At 33.9% G+C, this 22,117-nt stretch overlaps 1 non-coding gene and 1 pseudogene across 1 annotated transcript; both read right to left on the bottom strand.

Annotated features, from left to right (window-relative positions):
• Positions 1-3,506: 3,506 nt before the first annotated feature.
• TRNAE-UUC (transfer RNA glutamic acid (anticodon UUC)) lies at positions 3,507-3,578 on the bottom strand. The gene has a single exon. It is a non-coding gene; the product is annotated as a tRNA-Glu (tRNA).
• Positions 3,579-10,073: 6,495 nt separating this feature from the next.
• LOC112420597 (uncharacterized) lies at positions 10,074-10,194 on the bottom strand (annotated as a pseudogene).
• Positions 10,195-22,117: the final 11,923 nt, after the last annotated feature.

The raw sequence follows: 22,117 nt of genomic DNA on the forward strand, positions 1-22,117 counted from the left end.
TAAAATAACAGAGAATTGACAAATATCAGTGTTAAAAAAGAAATTTGAACGAGTATTTTTAGGTTCAAAATCAGGGTATAACAGTATTTTTAGGTCCAAAATCAGGGTATAATAGGGGTGTTACAGAATGCCCCCAAATCCTCAATATTTCTGAAGTAAGCATTGACCCCATTTACCACCAAGTGAAAAAGGAAAGGTGCCAAAGGGTCCCCCTGCTTCAATCCCGTTTGGATGTTAATATATTAAGCCAGGCATCCATGGACTAACACCAACAGGCTTCCCTGCAAATACAAAAGTTCTAAATCTAAGATCTCCATTTATCACAAAAAAATGTCCATCCTCTTCACATAATCTAATAAGCTCCAAATTACCGGGTATGCTGGTCATATGCCTTCTTAAAATCTACTTTTAAAATAACACGATCCATCTTAGATCTTTTAGCCGCATCTATAATCTCATTCTCTGCCACCACTCCATCCACCAACTACCTACCTTTAATAAGGGAGAATTGGTTTTCTATAATAATTTTATCCATCACATGTGTCAGGAACACAACTGACACCTTCTCCACCAACTTATATAAAGATCCCAACAACGAGATAATTCTGAAATCCCGTTTTTGCATGACCCCCCAACTCATCCTTAATGAGAGTCCAAAACTTCTTGAAGAATGCAGAGTTGAATCTATCTGGTCCATGGCTCTTATTCCTGTCAGTACTTGCTTGCTTCAATATCATTGAGGGAAAATGGAACATACAACAACTCATCATCGGACCCTAGAATTTGATTAAGCTCAATCTCATCTCATCCATCTTAGGGAGACTTTGCATGGTTTCTGAGACTTTGTCTTTCCAAATCATCAAAATACAAAAAAAAAACATTTTTTTTCTTTCTTTATTTACATTAATATTTTCACAAGCAAATAATAAATAATTTTAGCACAAAATAAATAAAAGCAAGAGGTTCCTATAGAGTACTATAGACGTTTAGGGTGCTAATACCTTCCCTTTACGTAAAAATAGGGTTTATTCGATCTTTTTTCTTTTTCCTTTGAAAAAATAAGAGCTCAGTGGTGAACTTAAAATTTGTGAGTCAACGCAGATCAATAGCTTGATATCCAAAAATCACCGCGACAAAAATGGCGACTTCACTGAGGATAATTCCCTAAGAGGGTTAAACCTATTTTGTTTTTCTTTATTTTTGTGCTAATTTGCTTGTAGATTGTAAATACGTGTCTATGTGTTTTTCTTCTCACGGGAGTGGTGAGATAAGTCCTATACCCGGACTTGAGGGAAACAAATAAGATAGGATGGTGGTATAATCAAAGTGCCATACCAAGAGTATTCTTGGGCCTTGGTACATGTGATATAACCCCGCTCAACGGAGGTCCCTTAAAAGTAATGTTATGTCGTCATGAGTAGTCGCAACTGTGTTGCCTTCCATGTGAATATGAGGCAAAATACAAGAAATATCTGCAGCCAATACAAGGCAGTTCTGTCATCTAACTCATCGCCCAGGGAACAACAATTTGATGATTAAAAGCTTTCACCACCATCTTCGAGTCTGTTTCAATCCAAATATCAGTCCAATTTAATTCAGCCACTTTTTCAATAGCGAACATAGTGGCGCACAACTCAGCGAAAAAAGCAGAAGCATGCCCAATGATTTGGACAAAACCTCCCAGGAAATTCACAGCACAGTCTCGGAACACAACTCCAATAGCACCACAAGATGACGAACCAATAGCTGAACCATCAATGTTTACTTTACGACAACCTATACACGGAGCAAACCAACACACCTCGGAGGGGAAGGAAGGAACCTACCTAGGGGTTCTAGATGAAAGCTCAAAGAGAGCACTAATTTGCAAATCCAGAGTTGCGGTAGAGCTGGACCCAGCCATCACAGAAGAGCTTAATTTCACTTCATGCACAACATTCTGGATCAGCCTAAACATTGGTAACTCCTTATTTTGAAAATATCGATTGTTCCGCTCAATCCAAATCTGCCAGACAACATGAGAGATAACATAAATCAATACCTGATGTCTAAACCTGCTACCAACGGTCAGGCAACTGCTGCCAAATAAGAACTAAAATAATGGGGTTGTCCATTTTGTAAGTTTTTCTTAGCTTTTGTTTGTTCCTTGGCTTTGTACTGTTAATAGTTTTTAATCCCTTTTTAGCATTTTATTTACATGATCATTTTAAAACTATTTCTACCTTATCAATAACAATAAGAATAAGAATAACAATGAATCATAACAATTTAATTACTTAGATTATTTTAATTTGACTCTAAAATGTTCAAAAGTTATATTTGAGTGAATGGTAGTTGTAATTAGTTAAAAATATATATTGTCAGTATGTGTTGTTAACAACCTTTGAATTGCATGACTTCTGCCTAAGTAGAAGTAAGATAAAGTATATGGAATGTAATTTCAGCAAAAGGCAAAGTAGTTTTATCTTACATTTGAAAGTTGGAGATCATATGACATCTCAAATTACATGATTTAAACATTTTGGGTTCATAATGCAAAACGAAGGAGACATCGAAGCATATGTAAAACATCATACTCATGTTAGGTGGTTGAAATGAAGAAGAATCTTGGAAGTTTTATGTGATACAAAACTACCACTCAAGTTGAAGGAAAATATATATCAAGATGTGTGTGAGCTGACGATCACCGATCTCATATTCTGATAATAAAAAATAAATATGTCTGCCAATACGAAAACAAATCCACGCATGCACAATTTACTAAGACCAATAATAGAAAACTCACAACTATTTCTAGCCAAAGGGCTTAACAACCTCTAGAGCACATGAAGAACCCAAATTGTGGGATTAATCCAAAATGGCAAACTGATTAGAGTTCAAAACAAATTGGAATTACGCAAGACGGAACAAACCCCATCATATATGAGATGAGTAACCAACAACCGACCCTTTCAAGTTTCAAAACAAACAACACAAAATGCGAGAACATGGAATGTGAGAACATGTTTTACCAAACAACCGCTGGCCTCGCCGCCGATCTGCACAAGAAACTAGATATTGAGGAATCACCGACACAAAAACGAATAACAACAACGAGATCTATCTTAAAACAGCTCAAATCGAGCCATCATCTAAGCAAGTCGTGTCGTAACCGGATTCTAAACTTCAAATACCAAAATCATTCGGAACGATGCCACCCAGAGCTCTCATAACCGAAACTTTACAATTTGTACTAAAATTTATTTAAATTTATGCTTGCTAATATACCAAATAATTTAATTATTTTTCATGCAAACTAATTTTTATTTCTATTTAAAATATTTGAATGAATTAAGAACTTTTATTTTTTACACTCCTTCAAAAAAAAAGCCTTGATTCAAATTAAGTAAAAATAAATATATTGTGTTAAACATTATTTGAAGGTTTGCAAGGATTTTGTAACACGGGGCAAATTAAGGAAATATTGCGAAACAAATTATTGTTTTCAAATTGTAAAAATCTAAAAATTCCGATGCCGGGAATCGAACCCGGGTCTCCTGGGTGAAAGCCAGATATCCTAACCGCTGGACGACATCGGATTGTTGTATATACTTGACAACTATTATGTATTACACAATACGATATTTATTGTCTTTTAGTAGAATACTAACTGATTCATACTAACATTTTTTATAACTACAGTCATCTGCTCTAATCCAATAAAAACGTACTCATACATATTGCATCTTGGGAATGAAAATGGTGAATATCATATTTGATCTCTGGTAATTTATTTGGCAGCACAAGTGAAAATGGTTCACATCATCATGTCACTACTTTTTACTGCCTTAATATAACATATTTACATATTAGTTTCTTTATCTAATAGACAAAACTATATAAAGCCTTTGATAAACTTGGAGTTTGAGGACATACCTTTTTCTGAAGTTCAGAAATGGCTTCATACATGACTTGAGTCTGTCACCAAATTATATAATATTTCTATCATTAGTACCAAAATAGCTTTATTTTTGTAAAAATACACACACTGTTATGAAAATAAGTAAATAGAGAGAGTAATAGAGAGAAGGAGAAGAAGAGAGAATTAGAGCAGTATTCTTATTCACTAATGTGTGTATCTCAATGTTACAAATGAGCTCTATTTATAAGAAAATAGAGTAGCTTATGAACTAAGCCCAATAACCTAGTAGTATGGCCCAATAACACATTTGCTATTTGGACATCCACTATTAATATTTATAACATTCCCCCTTGGATGTCCATTGAAGATATGCCTCATTAAAACCTTACTAGAGAAAAACCTAATAGGAGAAAAATTCTAGTGAAGGAAAAAGAGTACAATATCTTGTGTATGATAATCTGCCTCGTTAAAAACCTTACCAGGAAAACCCAATGGGACAAAACCATGATTAAGGGAAAAAGAGTGCATAACACATCTATGTCTCCCCCTCATGAAGACAATCATCTATGAGACGAAGAAAGTCAAATAATATTTATTCTAGTTACTCAAAAGTTTACTTGCAGCGACTTTGTTGAAATATCTGGTTTATCTTCATAGTCTTCTTCAAATTAGTAGTGCTTGAGAAGTTTCTTCATATTGAGTTGTTGCAAGACCCCCTTTAAGAAATCAAAAGGTTTCTTGTACTTGTAAAATCATCATACTTGATAAAAGAGCGTTCTTCACTTCCTTGATTATGTTGCTTCTTTAAGATACAAAATATATGCTTGCCTTTGTTTTGATATCTGTATTTACTAACATTGGCAAACCAAAATACCACAATAAATATCATTAACAAAATACATTGATGTCCTCGTTTGAACTAAGATATGGTACTTCAAGACCAATTCAAGTTGTTTATCATTTTCTTGAGGACATGATCTATACTAATATCAAGTGACATCACAATCATTATAGTACACAGTCAACTAGATGTGTCCATATCAAATACATTTGTTATATAAGTTTCTTGATGCACAAAATCTCAATTAAATAATAAATCTGCAAATCCAAACAAACTTTGTGCATGCAACATATTTAATTTCAAATATTTCTATAATCAATAGATGTTAGAATCTCTTCAGGAGTTCAATAATATTTATACCATCATGATTAAAATGATTATAACAAATTCATTTTCAAAGATTTAGAATGGACATATGATGTCATTTCTTCAATATCTCACGAAAATTAATTTTATCGGAGAGTTTCATATACTCATCACTATCACGTGAGTCATACAATTATATTGCAACACATCTTTCATATAAATTGAGCCTTTCATGTAATACTAAACTTAATCATGCAAGAAAAAGTTCTTGAATTAACTTCAGGTAAATATGTCTCTTAAACATAAACGTTGGACATATATCAGCTCACTTCCAGTGAACATATCAAACTCTTTACATATGTATTTTATCAATGTAATTCTCTTTCGCGCGAAAAATCTTATATATCTAATTAACTTCACATCTTCAAGTGTGCGGACCACAAGTCCAAAAAGTTCGACTTTACAAAGCGAGTTTGATTTCATGTTTTAATCCATGATCCTCGTTAACACTCATCACATATAGCGCTATGTTATAAGCAAAAACATCGTCAACGTTAACTTTAAATTTTGTTCCACCTCATTCCATTCATGACATAATTTATCGAGATATCTTTATTTTTCATAAATCTCAGGTACCTGGTCGGTTCTTCTGAAACTTAAAATCAAATATGTCAGATGACTCTTTTAGAGTTTACACATCCTTATTTGGGTTATCTTTATTTTTTAGCTCCTTTTATTGTTTGAGGATTTTATATGTGGAACTGATTGGTCTACCACGCTTCATGCGCAGTTGAGACTCATTTGCAATAATCGACAGGGACATCTATTTCGATTGGAGCATTAGCAGCTGCTTGTTTTATTTGTTTAACTTTGCAAACGAGTTATATTTTGAGGATCAAGATGAGACAATAATATTTTCTTTCAAATAATTCATTTGAACTTCAGGTTCACATTTTCAGCTGCTTATTCTCTCCCCCTGATATTGGGAAAACTAATCAGCCTACTAGGCTGTAAACAAGTTGGCTCAATACAATTTATAATAGATGAAGATTCATATCAAATAGATTTTCGCAATATTCTATCATATTCAATCTAAGTGCATTATATTGGAGTAATTGTGATAGACACAACACATCCAAAAATTTACTTAGGTGAGAAATATTAAGTTCTTAACCAAAATATAAATTATAAAATAAGGGGAGGACTTACATATGGTAACTTGTTGGCTTGATGCGAATCAATATTTCAACATATTGGTTATTCCCAAAGTAGAGTTTTGAAGGTATGGCCTCATTAGTATAAATCATACAATTAACTTTAGACGTCTAAAGAATGGATCTTCAAGTCCATTTTATGAGCATATGCTACAAGTTGTTTAATATCAATTTCAATTGACAAATGATACTTATCAAATGTTTTTTTTTTTTTGAAAAGTTCAGAAAATAAACTCTTTGTCAAATTTGTTGACAAGATAATCGCACACACTTCTGGTTTGTGGGTTAATAATAACCATACTTGTCATTTAGTTCATCTACACTTTCGATGTATTGATTCACAAATATCAACTTATACGCATTTACATATATTGAGAGACCAAAATTCTCAAATTTTCTACTTTGAAAAAAAAATAGTTAAGACACAAAAAGTATTTTATTGAAGAATCTTCTGACTCTTCAATACAAATTCATTAAAATTTATTTCTTTTTCGCATCATAACAAATCCGGTATAACCCAACCGGTATTGCCAACTACAAACTTAATATAATTTGTAAGCTTCTGGTTTACAATAATATGTGCTTCCGTTGCACTAATATAAGTGTAGTATAAATCAGAGGAAAATAACTTTTCCACAACACTTATTTTCTTCAGAGTATATTTCACCGAATAACAAAAGAAAAAATCATGCTCTTCAGAAGCCTTCATTAATCATGTAGTTCTTGAGGAACTATATCATAAATGATCAAGATAAATCGTTATTTGAGCAATCTTTAATACACTCAAAATGAGCATTCTAAACATGATTTGTAAACTTCTGCTTTACAATATTACGTGTTTCATATGTTCTTATCTATTTGAAACAATAATGACAAAAAAAATATATCCAAGTGAAACAATATAATAAATATTCTAAATTTATCTTTTGCATTACCATAGATAGAAATATAGATTAACACAAAATTTCTCCAATAAACAAGACTTTATAAATCGTACACATTTGTCAGGTGAGTAATAAGGCAACACAAACATTCAATAAGATATATTTTCAAAGTTTGACATAAGAAAGTATGGATATCTCTCATGTAATATTTACGAGATAAAAATCTTGTGGAATAAGGAAGAAGAAAATCTTAATCAAATATATTTGTGTTCATAGAATAAGAGAACAATCTTGCAAGTTTATGAAAGAAAACAAAGCATAGAAGTTTAAAATATTACCTCAAACAAAAATTCATTGATACTAATTTTCAACTCATCTAAGTTCATACTAGTGGAACTTTATGACTTTGACATGTATCATATCAATAGTAATATCTACTAAATCAACTTCCATAACCACAGTGTTGGATGTATAAAACAAATAGCATGAACCATTCACTTCTGCGAATGACGTTCAATTTATGATGTGACCTTTCACCATTTTAATCAATTCCCACTATTTGTTCAATTACAAATGTGACTAATCATACAAAATATTCTTGAAGATATTCACTTATTTGCTACTTCAGGAGCATATTCGAGTGGTATAGAAATACAGAGTTTCATATTTTCCCCTTCTTTTTTCTTTCTTTCATATGAAATAGATCTTATAAATTTTTATCATGTTTTGAATGTGTAGTTCTTCAAGAACACACGATCAAATCACCATAAATGATGACTGATAACAATTCTTTCATCAACCAATCCTTTTATTTCTTCAAGAAGCATGTCCCAAATGATCTATATCAAAGTCTTAATTCTTAAGGAACTATATTACACATTTATTTATTTTTTATACATATAATCCTTCAAGAATTTTAGCATTAGTTCTTCGGGAACTATACCGCAATTTTGAACGATCCTACAAGATGCTTGAATATTAAATTTGTGAGTTCTTCAAGAAATATGTCACAAATCTTTTATTTCCTAAAAAAAATGTCACAAATCTCTCTAAGAAATGATCAAGGATAAACATAATTTTCGCAGTCATTCAAGGATTTTTAATATTACATTATTAATTCTTCAGGAATTTATACCAAAAATGTAGATGGTGTTTGAGAATATTACTTTGAATACTCCTTCAAGGATGTTTAAATTTGTGAGTTTTTCAAGAACTATATCACAAATCTTTAAAATAAATTGATCAAAATAAATTCATTAGTAAAAGAGAAAATTAATGAAACAGATTGATCATGTTTATTTGAACTGAGTTTGTTAACTGAGTTCCATATTAACTAAGTTCCGTATAAAAAATTTTTTCGTGACTGAACTGGTTCCATCAAAGTCGCTTATTTTGTTATAAGAACTTGATTGCATCATTATTAATTTGTTAATAGAAAAGCAAATGGTGCTATTTAAATGCAAGAAGAAACACATGTATGATGACATGTCCTTTTAATTTAAAGAATAAAGAGTATAATTAATTATAAGATAATTACTACAAAATAAGTGATGCTATTTCTTATGTGATAAGTGTAACACATGATGACTAATGACCAGGTGTTCTTCAATTTTAAAAAAATAGAAGTATACTTCTCATAATTAGTTGAGAAAAATGCTACACGTTAAGGTTATAGTTCCATATTTATCGGATAAAAAGTCTATTACTTATATTATATTATACGATGAGGATTTTAGTACCTCCATACGATGAGGATTCAATTACTCATGCAACCATAACTTTTAAAATGGTAGCTATTCAAATTTCACGATAAATGCACAAACATACGATAATAATAATAAATAATAAAAATTGTAGTACTTTTGCGATCCTTCAGGGACGTATATTCATTAAATATTTGAGTTCTACAAGAACTATGTACTAAGTTTGATAAATCATTTGCCCCATCCTTCAGGGATTGATCAACGTTGAATTCATCAAGAATTCATAAAATAAAAAAAATTATTTTTAAGTGATCCTTCAGGGATGCACTAGTATTGAATTCTTCATGAATTCATTAAAAAATTAATTTGTATGTGCAATCCTTCAAGGATGTATTAGTATAGTGTTGAATTCTTCAGGAATTCATTAAGAAAATTTTGTATGTGCAATCCTTCCAGGATGCATTAGTATTGAAGAAAGTATTGAATTCTTCAAGAATTCATTAGAGTTTCGTTATTTACTTTTAAGCGGTCCTTCAAGGATGCATGTATGTTGAATTAAAATAAATAAACGCTATATAATTTGCAAAATAACAATGATATGTATCTATTAGGTCCTGATTCCAATTGATGGAATCGTAACAGTGACCTAAAATCATCGATACAAAATTACAATTATTTTATAGACTAAGAAAACAAAAATGCATGATTACCGTATATGAATTCATAACAACTGGTAACCGAAAAAGAAAATGAATTCATAACAATCAAACAAGCACATAGATATCAACATCATTGTCACAATCGAATACCAAATCAAAAAGAAAACAAAGAACAATTTCTAAGGATTATATGCAATCACGTATAAATTATACCATATATGCAATCACGTATAAATTAAATTGCTAGAAACCTATGAATTAGTGAAATATATTATACGAATACCTTTTCAGTGATTAGAGCTTGCTGATAACGTGTTATGAAAATAAGTAAATAGAGAGAGTAATAGAGAGAAGGAGAAGAAGAGAGAATTAGAGCAGTATTCTTATTCACTAATGTGTGTATCTCAATGTTACAAATGAGCTCTATTTATAAGAAAATAGAGTAGCTTATGAACTAAGCCCAATAACCTAGTAGTATGGCCCAATAACACATTTGCTATTTGGACATCCACTATTAATATTTATAACACACATGTTAATAATTAGAAAAATGTTTTATGGATACATAATTTGACATCCGAGACCCTAATAATTATACTATACCGAACCAGGTTTCCAAAGAGTCAATCTATACCTTTTAGAACAGATATTACACTTGATCTTAGCCAAAAGGCTGAGAAAGGTATAGTCAATCTATACCTATTCACAAAACAGTTACAATTTTTTAGTAAAAAATTTCAAATGTTTTAATATTCAATAAAATAATTACAATTTACTTAAATAGTAGGTACTTGTTAAAATTTAGATACATTAATAAAAATCATTAAATTTAATTTCAATATTTATAGATGGAGAGATATGCCTCTCTGATCAACAAACAACTACACTTCCAGTCAATGACAGATATGTGGAACATTTGTATAACAGATCCTGGAACCCTCAGTGCAGATTGGTAATTACAGCAGCCATGATTAACATCATCTGTACAGTTTGGTATGCAAGAAATCAATTGAGATTTTCAAGCAGGAAAATTCATTGGAAGAGCTCTCTTTCTACCATCATTTCTAGTACGGCTTTGACCGGTAATCTTTCTAAAGTTGTCGCTTCTGCAAGTGTCTCTAATTTTGTCATTCTCAATCGTTTCAATGTTAGTATCCACCCTCCTAAAGCACCAAACATTATAGAGGTCCTTTGGAAACCTCCCCCACCAAATTGGATAATATGTAATACGGATGGGTCCTCTACTGCTCTTTCTTTTGGATGCGGAGGAATTTTTAGGAAGCATGATGCAGATTTTCTTATTTGCTTTGCTGATAACACAGGTAATTCTGATGCCTTCCACGCTGAACTTCATGGAGCAATGCGTGTCATCGAGCTGGCAGGTCAATTTCATTGGAATAATTTATGGTTGGAATATGATTTTGCTTTGGTTATTAATGCTATTAAGAACCTATCCATTGTTCCCTGGAGATTGCGTAATAGATGGGAAAACTGCTTGCATATCACCAGATCTATGAATTTCATTGCTACTCATGTATTCAGGGAAGGAAACAAATGTGCAGATGTTTTGGCCAATTTTGGTTTAAGTGTTCCATCTTAGAGTTTGGTTAAACATTCCTGATTGTATTAGAGAAACTTTTGGAAAGAACAAACTAGGGTTACCTTTCTATAGGTTTTGGTAAATTGCATTGTATTAAGATAAAGGTGGTTTGACAAATCAGATTACATACAATCTATATGACTCTTTTCTCTAGACGCCGGTACTTCTAGTGTTTAGAATTTCTATAAATGATTTGCGACCCATTTTCCATATGAATAAACTACTATTTATACATAGTAAAATAACTGAAAAAAGGCTAACTCCCACAATCAACACTTCTTCCATTAAATTGTTTGTCCCCTACGTCTTCGTTGTGGAAACCGCTCATTTTGAATTCAAATTATTCCCTCTTCGAAAGTAACTACTTTGTTTTCGACCGACTTACGTTCTAACTTGTGTGTTGTCGAACTCCGGCACTTTTAAACCCTTTCTCATGCTAAGTCCAAATCCGTTGAAATCCTCATGCTGAAGGAAAATACGTTGATTCCTAAATTAGACAAAAGTCGACAAATGTTGACCGTATTAATTGTGTCTGTCGAAATTACAGGCTAACATACGCAAATCATACATTTGCCCGGAACTTGTTTCTCTCTTTGATATGGATACTTTGAGTGTTTGAAAGTGTGTTTAGATGAGGTAATTCAAATGATTCAATTAAATTGTTTTCATTTCTGAATACTTTTGTTTGGATGGAGCATTATATTTGGGAAACTTTTTTAAATTTTTGTGCCAAAATTGAAAACTAAAATTAGGGTTCAATTGCAAATTTAAAAATTTTTGAGGGGTCAAATTATAATTTTTGAAATTTTCGGATAATTAGAAAAATTATAACAATGAAGAAATTTGAAATTCTTAACTTTTAGATGTCATTTGAAAATCTTTAAATTTAACCTGAACAAAATACTTAATAAATTTCCATCATTATAAAAGTTCCTGATATTATTATCCGAACAATATAATTCACTACATTACCTCAAAACAGGGTTGGCCCTTGGGCATAGGCCGCGAGTGCGACGGCCTAGGGCCCATGCCGGTAGGGGCCCAAAATTGTTTTTAAGGTAAGGGGGTGTATATAGAAATATTTGGATTTCGGGGGGTATGTATAGAAATATTCTCTGCAAAGGCCCAAACTTTGACATGTTAAAGGAATGGACTGACATCTGTTAGTATTTTTTGCCCTTTTAGTGAGATTTGCTATATATATCCCATGTAACACAAAAATTTCTATATACACCCTCCTATAAAAAAATTTGGTTGATCTTGATAATATGCTCAAAAATTTATTATCGAAGAAATAGGTGATATTTTTTTGGGTCCTTTGTTCTTAATAACGTGCTTCACTAATTTTAAAAATATCGACGATATTTATTATCCAAGAAATTGGGATAATTTTCATAACATAGCAAATTTTATTTTAGTTGAAAATGGAGTGCTAAAATTTCCGTCTACTTCACATGTGTTATTTTTCTCTACTTCTACGGTATTTTTATTTTGTTTTGGTGTATATAGAATATTTAATTTATTTTCAAATGTTGTCTAAAAAACCATTTATTTTGTAGTGAAAAGCGAAATAAAAAAACGAAATGAAAAGCAAAAAAACACAACAATGAGCTAAAAAAATTATGATGCATTATGTAAGGGCCCTTTTTTCATATTATGCTTAAGGTCTGTAAAACTCTAGGAACGGGCCTGCCTTAAAACATTCTCTCATCCAAATAAACTCTAAGGGGGCGTTTTTTTGAGAGTTGCAAAATTTATTCCCAGGAATATGAAGGTGAAAGTTTTATTCCCAGAAAAATGTAGAAAAAAGCGTTTGGTTAATTGTTTAATTTCTGGGAATTTTTTTAAAATAATTTCCAAAGAATAAGTAAAATATGTTTAGTTTGAGATGTAGAATCCTAAGAATAAACATTGTAATTACATAAATGCCCCTATTGTATAAACCATGAAACCAACTTCTTCTTTACACGATTTACACGAGTTGCAGATAAACAGTACAAGTTATAACCCAATTCCTTGAGAAGGATTGGAATTGCAATAATGAATAAATGGAAGCATAAGGTAATATATAGGCCATGCACCAGAGGTGCTAAACGGCAAGCAATTACAAAAGGTCCAAGACTCACTAAACCAAAACTGATGGCAGCAGAAACAGCCAACCGTTAGCAAATAGCAGTCCAGGATAAAATAAAAGCCTAGAACTACAAAAACGCAGCAAACAAAAAAACTAGCAGTACCAAAACAACCTCCCACCCAACCGTAACAAACAAAGCATAATTTGCACGGCTTCTATATCTACTATTTCAATTTGTTATTTTAAATGGAAGAAAATTACAGGGTTGAAGTAAAGATCTATAAATCCTACTCATAGACCAAAGATATTTTGTTCAATGTTGAGACAAGGCAATAAACAACAATAGCAGAAGAAAAAAAAAACAGAGAAAATATACCAATCACCAAATCTATGTTGAGTAATAGAAGAATTGAGATGAAATTAGATGGTACTTTGAAAAGAATAGTGAAATCAAAACCCAAATTAGCAAATAGTTGATGAACATACAAAGATCATATGATGTTTTTTATATAGAAGAACATGAGTGAAAATGTTTAGTGGGAATCAGAGAAAAAGAATGGCACGAATGACAAGGACAAAAATGGTATTTTATTGAAGATCATGGTTTCCATTCCATGGGAATAAATCTTTCCCAAGCTATTTCATGGGAATAGAAGGGATGAAAAATAGGTTGAACGTGGGGGAAAATGGGGGAGAACGTGGGTGTATTACTTTCCTGGGAAAAATGTATTCCTAGGCATATTTGTGTGGTACCCACCTACCAAACAAAGGAATATTCGATTCCAGCCTTAGATTCCTGAGAATTTTTGTTTTAACCCTCTAACAAACACACCCTAAGAATTTCTGTAAATGATTCCTGACCCCTATTTCCTACACAAAACTATTATATACACTTAGTAAGAAATAACTGCAAATAGCAATCACAAACAAAGCTTTCGACGCATGCCCTGTTAGGTTTCTGTTGGAACACTAGTGTATAATGAAAAAACTTGGAGTATACTAGTGAGTTTGTGGAGCCTTTGGCATGTAAACATAAGGATGGAGAAACTAGTGTAAAGTGTGAATTGAAAATTTTATGTCCCACATCGGGTAGATCACACACTCTAGTAGAAATCCTCCTTATAAATTGAGAGCTCGGGAATAGTATTCTTCACTCCAAAACTGAGAATCGAATACTCTTCTCTGGTTTTCTCCCCTTCTCATCTCCCGCGATTTGTGTTGACGAATCGTTCTTTTCCTCCTCCTCTTTCTATGGGCTTCGGAAAATTGTGGGCTTCGGAAGAGTGGTCTAAGAACCATATTGTGGGATTCGGAAGAGTGGTCTAAGAACCATATTGTGGGTTTCGGAAGAGTGGTCTAAGTACCATATCGAGGTGTAATTCTCGAGCGATTTCTGGCAGTGCAGCCTTTAATCGTACAGTAAGAATCTGGGCTGTTTTATCCTGGAGACGGCGCGGTTGCTAGTCTACCTTGCACAGTTCAGGTAGTGCCGCGAAACGTCTTAAAGAGAGCGACCTGGTCGTGACTCATCCCGGTAATAGTTTCAAAAGCTTCATCGTATATTTTCAAATTACAAAAAGACAACATTTTTAAGACGTTTCGAATACGATACGATGAGTTCTGAAAACATTACCGCGGTTTCAGCTGATGACTTTAACAAACCGTTTCTGTTTACGGGTAGCCACTTCAAACGTTGGCAGCAAAAGATGTTGTTCTTCTTGACCACTAAAAAGGTTGCCTACGTTTTGAAGGAAGCTATGCCTATAGCACCTACGAGTTCGACTCCTGCTGGAGCGAATAATAACGGTAAGGCAGCAGACCCTACTGCTGCTGAGAAAGCTGACCCAGATAAACAGCTAGCCATAGATATAGCTCTATGGAAGGAAAATGACTACCTCTGTAAGAATTATATTCTTAATAGACTCACAGACCCTCTATATGATTATTATAGACTCTGTGATACTGCTAAACAACTATGGGAAGCACTTCAGAAGAAGTATGATACTGAAGAGGCTGGTGTTAAGAAATACGCCGTAAGCCGCTATCTGAATTTCAAAATGAGTGATGATAAGTCCGTTGAGGCACAATCACATGAGCTGCAACAAATTGCTCACGAGATCATAGCTGAAGGGATGGCACTTCCCGAACAATTTCAAATAGCTGTGATTATTGATAAGCTGCCCCCTGCCTGGAAGGACTTCAAGAGTCTTCTTAGACACAAAACTAAGGAGTTCTCTCTTGAAAGTCTGATCACTCGCCTTCGTATTGAAGAAGAAGCGAGAAAGCAGGACCAGAATGAAGAGGTGTTTGCTGTTTCTAACAACAACACTAAAAAGAAATTTGTAGGTGCTGTTCTGAAGCCTGCTGGCAAACCATTTAAGAATCAGAACCGCCCTATGAATAAGAATTCCAACAGGAATAAGACTGGGAACAATTCAAGACCCCAGATTCAACAGCCACCAAAGAATGATGCTGCTCCACCTTTCAACTGTTACAATTGTGGGCAAGCAGGTCATATGGCACGCAAGTGCAGAAACAGAACCAACCGACCAGCACAGGCTCACATGGCTACTGATGCTGCACCTGATGAGCCCTACGTGGCTATGATTACTGAGATCAATATGATTGCAGGTTCTGATGGCTGGTGGGTGGACACTGGTGCTTCTCGCCATGTCTGCTATGATAGAGGTATGTTCAAAACATATACTGCTTGTGGTGATCAGAAGGTGTTGTTGGGAGACTCCCACTCCACTGATGTTGTTGGAATCGGAGATATAGAGCTGAAGTTCACCTCTGGAAAGACTCTGATACTGAAGGATGTGCTGCACACTCCTAAGATTAGGAAGAATTTAGTTTCAGGTTTTCTTTTAAATAAGGCTGGGTTTACTCAAAGCATAGGGGCTGATTTGTACACCATCACTAAGAATGGTATTTTTGTTGGGAAAGGGTACGCCACTGATGGCATGTTTAAGTTGAACATTGATATGAATAAAATTTCTTCTTCTGCTTATATGTTGTGTGATTTTAATATTTGGCATTCCAGACTCTGTCACGTTAACAAAAGAATTATTTCAAATATGAGCGGTTTAGGATTAATTCCTAAAATATCTTTAAACGATTTTGAAAAATGTCAATTTTGTAGTCAAGCAAAAATAAATAAAGAATCACATAAATCAGTAACCAGGATAACTGAACCTTTTGAATTAATTCATTCTGATTTATGCGAATTAGATGGAAACTTGACTAGAAATGGAAAAAGATATTTCATCACTTTTATAGATGACTGCTCGGATTACACACTTGTGTATTTAATGAGAAATAAAAATGAAGCGCTTGATATATTTAAACAGTATGTTAAAGAAATTGAAAATCAATTCAATATTAGAATCAAGCGTTTTAGAAGTGACAGAGGTACTGAATATGGATCACATATATTCAATGAGTATTATAAAGAACTCGGAATTATTCATGAAACAACTGCTCCTTATTCTCCTGAAATGAACGGTAAAGCGGAAAGAAAAAATAGAACGTTTACCGAATTAGTAGTTGCAACAATGCTTAATTCCGGAGCAGCGCCTCATTGGTGGGGAGAAATTTTATTGACTGTTTGCTATGTGCTAAACAGAGTACCCAAAACAAAGAACAAAATTTCTCCATATGAAATTTTGAAGAAAAGACAACCAAACTTGTCTTATTTTAGAACATGGGGCTGTCTAGCCTATGTAAGAAAACCAGACCCCAAAAGAGTCAAACTAGCAAGTAGAGCCTATGAATGTGCATTCATTGGGTATGCCTTAAATAGTAAAGCCTATAGGTTTTACGACCTGAAATCTAAAACGATCATAGAATCAAATGATGTTGACTTCTATGAAAATAAATTTCCCTTTAAGTCAGGAGACAGTGGGGGTAATAGTGGGGGCACTGATAACTCAGTTCTTGATCAACCTTCTGAAATCATAACAAGCAATGAAAACATCGAAAGAGATGTTATAGAACCTCGTAGAGGTAAGAGAGCAAGAATTGCTAAAGAATATGGCCCCGAATATGTGGCATATACAATAGAGGAGGATCCATCAAGCATCAAGGAAGCTCTGTCTTCAATTGACGCTGATTTATGGCAAGAAGCTATAAATGATGAAATGGGCTCTCTAATGTCCAACGAAACTTGGCACCTAACTGACTTGCCTCCTGGATGTAAGACTATAGGTTGTAAGTGGATTTTGAAAAAGAAACTAAAACCTGATGGGTCAATCGACAAATATAAGGCACGCCTTGTAGCCAAAGGTTTTAGACAAAGAGAAAATGTAGATTTCTTTGACACATATTCACCTGTAACTAGAATCACTTCCATTAGGGTACTAATCTCATTGGCGGCTATCCACAATTTGATAGTACACCAAATGGATGTAAAAACTGCTTTTTTAAACGGTGAATTAGAAGAAGAAATCTACATGGACCAACCTGAAGGTTTCGTAATCCATGGACAAGAGAACAAAGTTTGTAAGTTAGACAAATCTTTGTATGGTCTAAAACAAGCACCGAAACAATGGCATGAGAAATTCGACAATCTTATGATTGAGAATGAGTTTAAGGTGAATGAAAGCGACAAGTGTATTTATTCCAAGTACGAAAATAACACTTGCACGATCATATGTCTATACGTAGACGACTTACTCATATTTGGTTCAAACCTCAATGCCATTAAAGATGTGAAATCATTGTTGTGCCACAACTTTGATATGAAAGACCTAGGAAAGGCAGATGTAATTCTTGGAATCAAGATTACTAGAACTGATAATGGAATTTCCTTGAATCAATCTCACTACGTTGAGAAGATCTTAAGGAAATATAATTACTTCGATTGTAAACCTGCGAGCACACCTTGTGACCCAAGTGTGAAGCTATTTAAGAACACTGGAGATAGTGTTAGACAAACTGAATATGCAAGCATCATTGGCAGTCTCAGATATGCCACTGATTGTACTAGACCCGACATCGGCTACGCCGTGGGACTATTATGCAAGTTTACGAGCAGGCCAAGCATGGAGCATTGGCAAGCTATCGAAAGAGTCATGAGATACTTGAAGAAGACCATGACTCTAGGACTGCATTATCAGAGATATCCTGCAGTGCTTGAAGGATACAGTGACGCAGATTGGAACACCTTATCAGATGATTCCAAAGCGACCAGTGGCTATATATTTAGCATTGCTGGAGGAGCTGTTTCCTGGAAATCCAAGAAACAGACCATTCTGGCTCAGTCCACAATGGAATCTGAGATGATAGCACTAGCTGCTGCTAGTGAAGAAGCAAGTTGGCTAAGATGCTTGCTATCTGAAATCCCTTTGTGGGAGAGACCGTTACCAGCTGTGTTAATTCATTGTGATAGTACCGCGGCTATCGCAAAGATTGAGAATCGTTATTACAATGGTAAGAGACGACAGATAAGACGAAAACACAGCACGATAAGAGAATATCTTTCGAACGGAACGGTAAGAGTAGATTTCGTACGAACAAATGAAAACTTAGCTGATCCTTTGACGAAAGGACTAAACAGAGAGAAGGTCGCAAATACATCCAGTAGGATGGGACTAATGCCTATTGATCATAAGTGATGGAAACCCGACCTAAATGACTGGAGATCCCAAGAACTAGGTTCAATGGGTAATAACAAATCACAAGTGATAGAACATGCTATGAGAACGCATGATCCTGCAGTGACCGAAGGTTGAGATAATAGAAACTCTTAATGAGATCTATACTTCTTATGGAGTGAAGTACATAGCTACAGGAGTACTTCTGATAGACTCACCTATACGTATGTAGAACTGAGGCCGGTTCTTATGGAATTTCGAGGCAGAATTCCTAGAGCATTCGTTAAAACTGGGATAGACGTGCAAGGCCATTAACGCACGGGCTTTTTAGAAAACACCTAAGAAAAGGTTGTGTGTGGGTCCTATGTCTGAGATAGAGTTCAATGTTGTAAGCAACTCTTGTTAATCAGAATACTACTCACTATGCAAAGGTTCAAGTTGTTGGCGACACCTTTGTTTACTAGCAATCTTTAGGAAACGTTTAAAACGTAACTTTCGAAACCAATTTTGAATTCAAGTGGGGGATTGTTGGAACACTAGTGTATAATGAAAAAACTTGGAGTATACTAGTGAGTTTGTGGAGCCTTTGGCATGTAAACATAAGGATGGAGAAACTAGTGTAAAGTGTGAATTGAAAATTTTATGTCCCACATCGGGTAGATCACACACTCTAGTAGAAATCCTCCTTATAAATTGAGAGCTCGGGAATAGTATTCTTCACTCCAAAACTGAGAATCGAATACTCTTCTCTGGTTTTCTCCCCTTCTCATCTCCCGCGATTTGTGTTGACGAATCGTTCTTTTCCTCCTCCTCTTTCTGTGGGCTTCGGAAAATTGTGGGCTTCGGAAGAGTGGTCTAAGAACCATATTGTGGGATTCGGAAGAGTGGTCTAAGAACCATATTGTGGGTTTCGGAAGAGTGGTCTAAGTACCATATCGAGGTGTCATTCTCGAGCGATTTCTGGCAGTGCAGCCTTTAATCGTACAGTAAGAATCTGGGCTGTTTTATCCTGGAGACGGCGCGGTTGCTAGTCTACCTTGCACAGTTCAGGTAGTGCCGCGAAACGTCTTAAAGAGAGCGACCTGGTCGTGACTCATCCCAGTAATAGTTTCAAAAGCTTCATCGTATATTTTCAAATTACAAAAAGACAACAGTTTCTCAGCCTCTTGACAAGCTCCCACGTGTCTTCGACATCTTGATCTTGTCTCTTCGCAAACAATTTCAATTTTTGCATTCTAAACCAATAGCTTTGCAATCTCAAATATGCCTAGTCCAATAAATCTATAATCAATATGTCGAATACTTCAATCATCTAGAATGTAACCAAGTGCCAATCCCAAATCGACACACAGTTCTTTCTTGTCGAATTCAGTATATTGAAAATACAGGCTACACCATGTCAGATTGGTTTTATGCTATTTAGAAAAGCTGATTGTTAAAGTTGATGGTTTTATGGATTAGGCAATAAATTAAATAATGACTCTTTTTTGCAAGATACGTTGGTAGTTCCTTGGCACTGGCCACATATGGTAATTTCTATTCTCTAGTTATTAGGAAATTTGTTTTAACTTTTTCGAGGCCTTTGTTGTGTGTATTTGGCTTATTATTGCTGCAGTTAGTTGCTTCTGGTTCATTTCTTGATGGCTTCAGATTTGTTTTGCAAGCCTTGGTTTAAAGTCTGAAGCATGGGATTTGGCTATTGTTCATTTCAAGTTTGTCTATGATGGTGAAGATTGAAGACTTTTTTTTAAGCTTCATTGTTGGAAGCTCTGAAGCCTTGTGTATCCTGCACCGATACATGCGCGATACTTTTCGATACGTATCACAAGAGTATCCGAAAATTAAATTAAATTTTTTAAAAAAACAATTATCCGATACTTTTCAGATACATCTGGGATACAAACTGATATGTGCAGGCTACCTGATGTTTCTATTATATTTGGTATATATGTAATTGACTAAGTGATGATGTTTTCTATTTAGGATATATGATATATGTAATTGACTAATTGTCGCTTTCTTTCTTATTAATATTACTTACATTATATTTCTATTGTTGTTTTGTGTCTCTTTGTTTGTTTGAGAACGATTTTATTCTTGACTGCTGTGTGAAGACAATTTCATTGTTGTGCCTTATCCTATGTCTATTTGGTCTAGGTTTTGCGTCAATTTTTTTGCTTTTGAGTTTTAGTCCATATTTTATATTTCGAGTTTTAATATGTAGTTTAAATTTACTTTTTTATTGAAGTATCTCATCCGTATTGTATCTTGAATTTTAAAAATATTTCGTATGAACGTATCAATGCCGTATCATATCCGTATTGTATTATGTATCTGAGCTTGATAGGTTGGAGGCATTGATTTGTTGGCTATAGTTTGAAAACGCATCAACATATTACAAGAGCTATTTCAACCATTAATCCATTAATTCATCCTAGTATTTCTTCGTGGAGAGGTCGTAATCTAGTTGTCAAGAAAAATAAAGGTAGCATTACTATGAGTGTTAACCGTTGGCAACTCAACAAAAGTAACTATGAAGCATCGATATTCTCTTCAAGAATCGATATTCTCAACAAAAGTGACTATGATTTGCTTCACGACATTGAAACTTTGATAAGAATAGCAAAAAATAAACCTTGTATTACTGAGAAATTACTACAAAAGAATTGAAGAACAAATAAATTTGAATTAGAAGTACACAATTATAAATAAATATGGTTACATAGTGATGTACATAATTCAGAAACCACAACAAAGGTAGAAGAAGCAAAATGAGGAAACAATGACAACACCTTCAACAACATAAACTATCTTGAAAACGACCGTGTCCATGATCGTCGTGCGTAGATGAAGTCGTTTCCAGTGAAACCCATGAGAGAATTTCCATGGTCGCAATTGCTCCTTGCTCAACTTCTTGAACGACCAACTTGTCTTCATCATATGATAACTTGAACTTGGTCTCACTATTTATCTTGGTTGTATCGTTTAATTTTTTATGTAACAAATATAGTTAATATGCACATATAGAAAGGAGTGAGAGACATGTATATATATGCAGAAAAGGAATATATATATTATGTGCCTTGGACGCTTCAATGGTAAGAGTATTGGCTGGCTTTGGCTGTTTTTCTTGCTGGCCTAAGATTACACGTAAAAATATTACTTTAGTTCTGGACGGGTCCTTTATGTAGATTCTTTAGATTGATAAAAGATGTGTTTTGTTTATGATTTTCATACGTCCAAATGTATGAAATTAATTTTATAGAAAAAAAGTATGAAATAACATTAAATAGTATAAATTTATTTCCTTTTTATGTCATTGTTTATTGTAGAATAATTAT

Source organism: Medicago truncatula, chromosome 3 (genome assembly GCF_003473485.1).
Source record: "Medicago truncatula cultivar Jemalong A17 chromosome 3, MtrunA17r5.0-ANR, whole genome shotgun sequence".
Taxonomy (NCBI): domain Eukaryota; kingdom Viridiplantae; phylum Streptophyta; class Magnoliopsida; order Fabales; family Fabaceae; genus Medicago; species Medicago truncatula.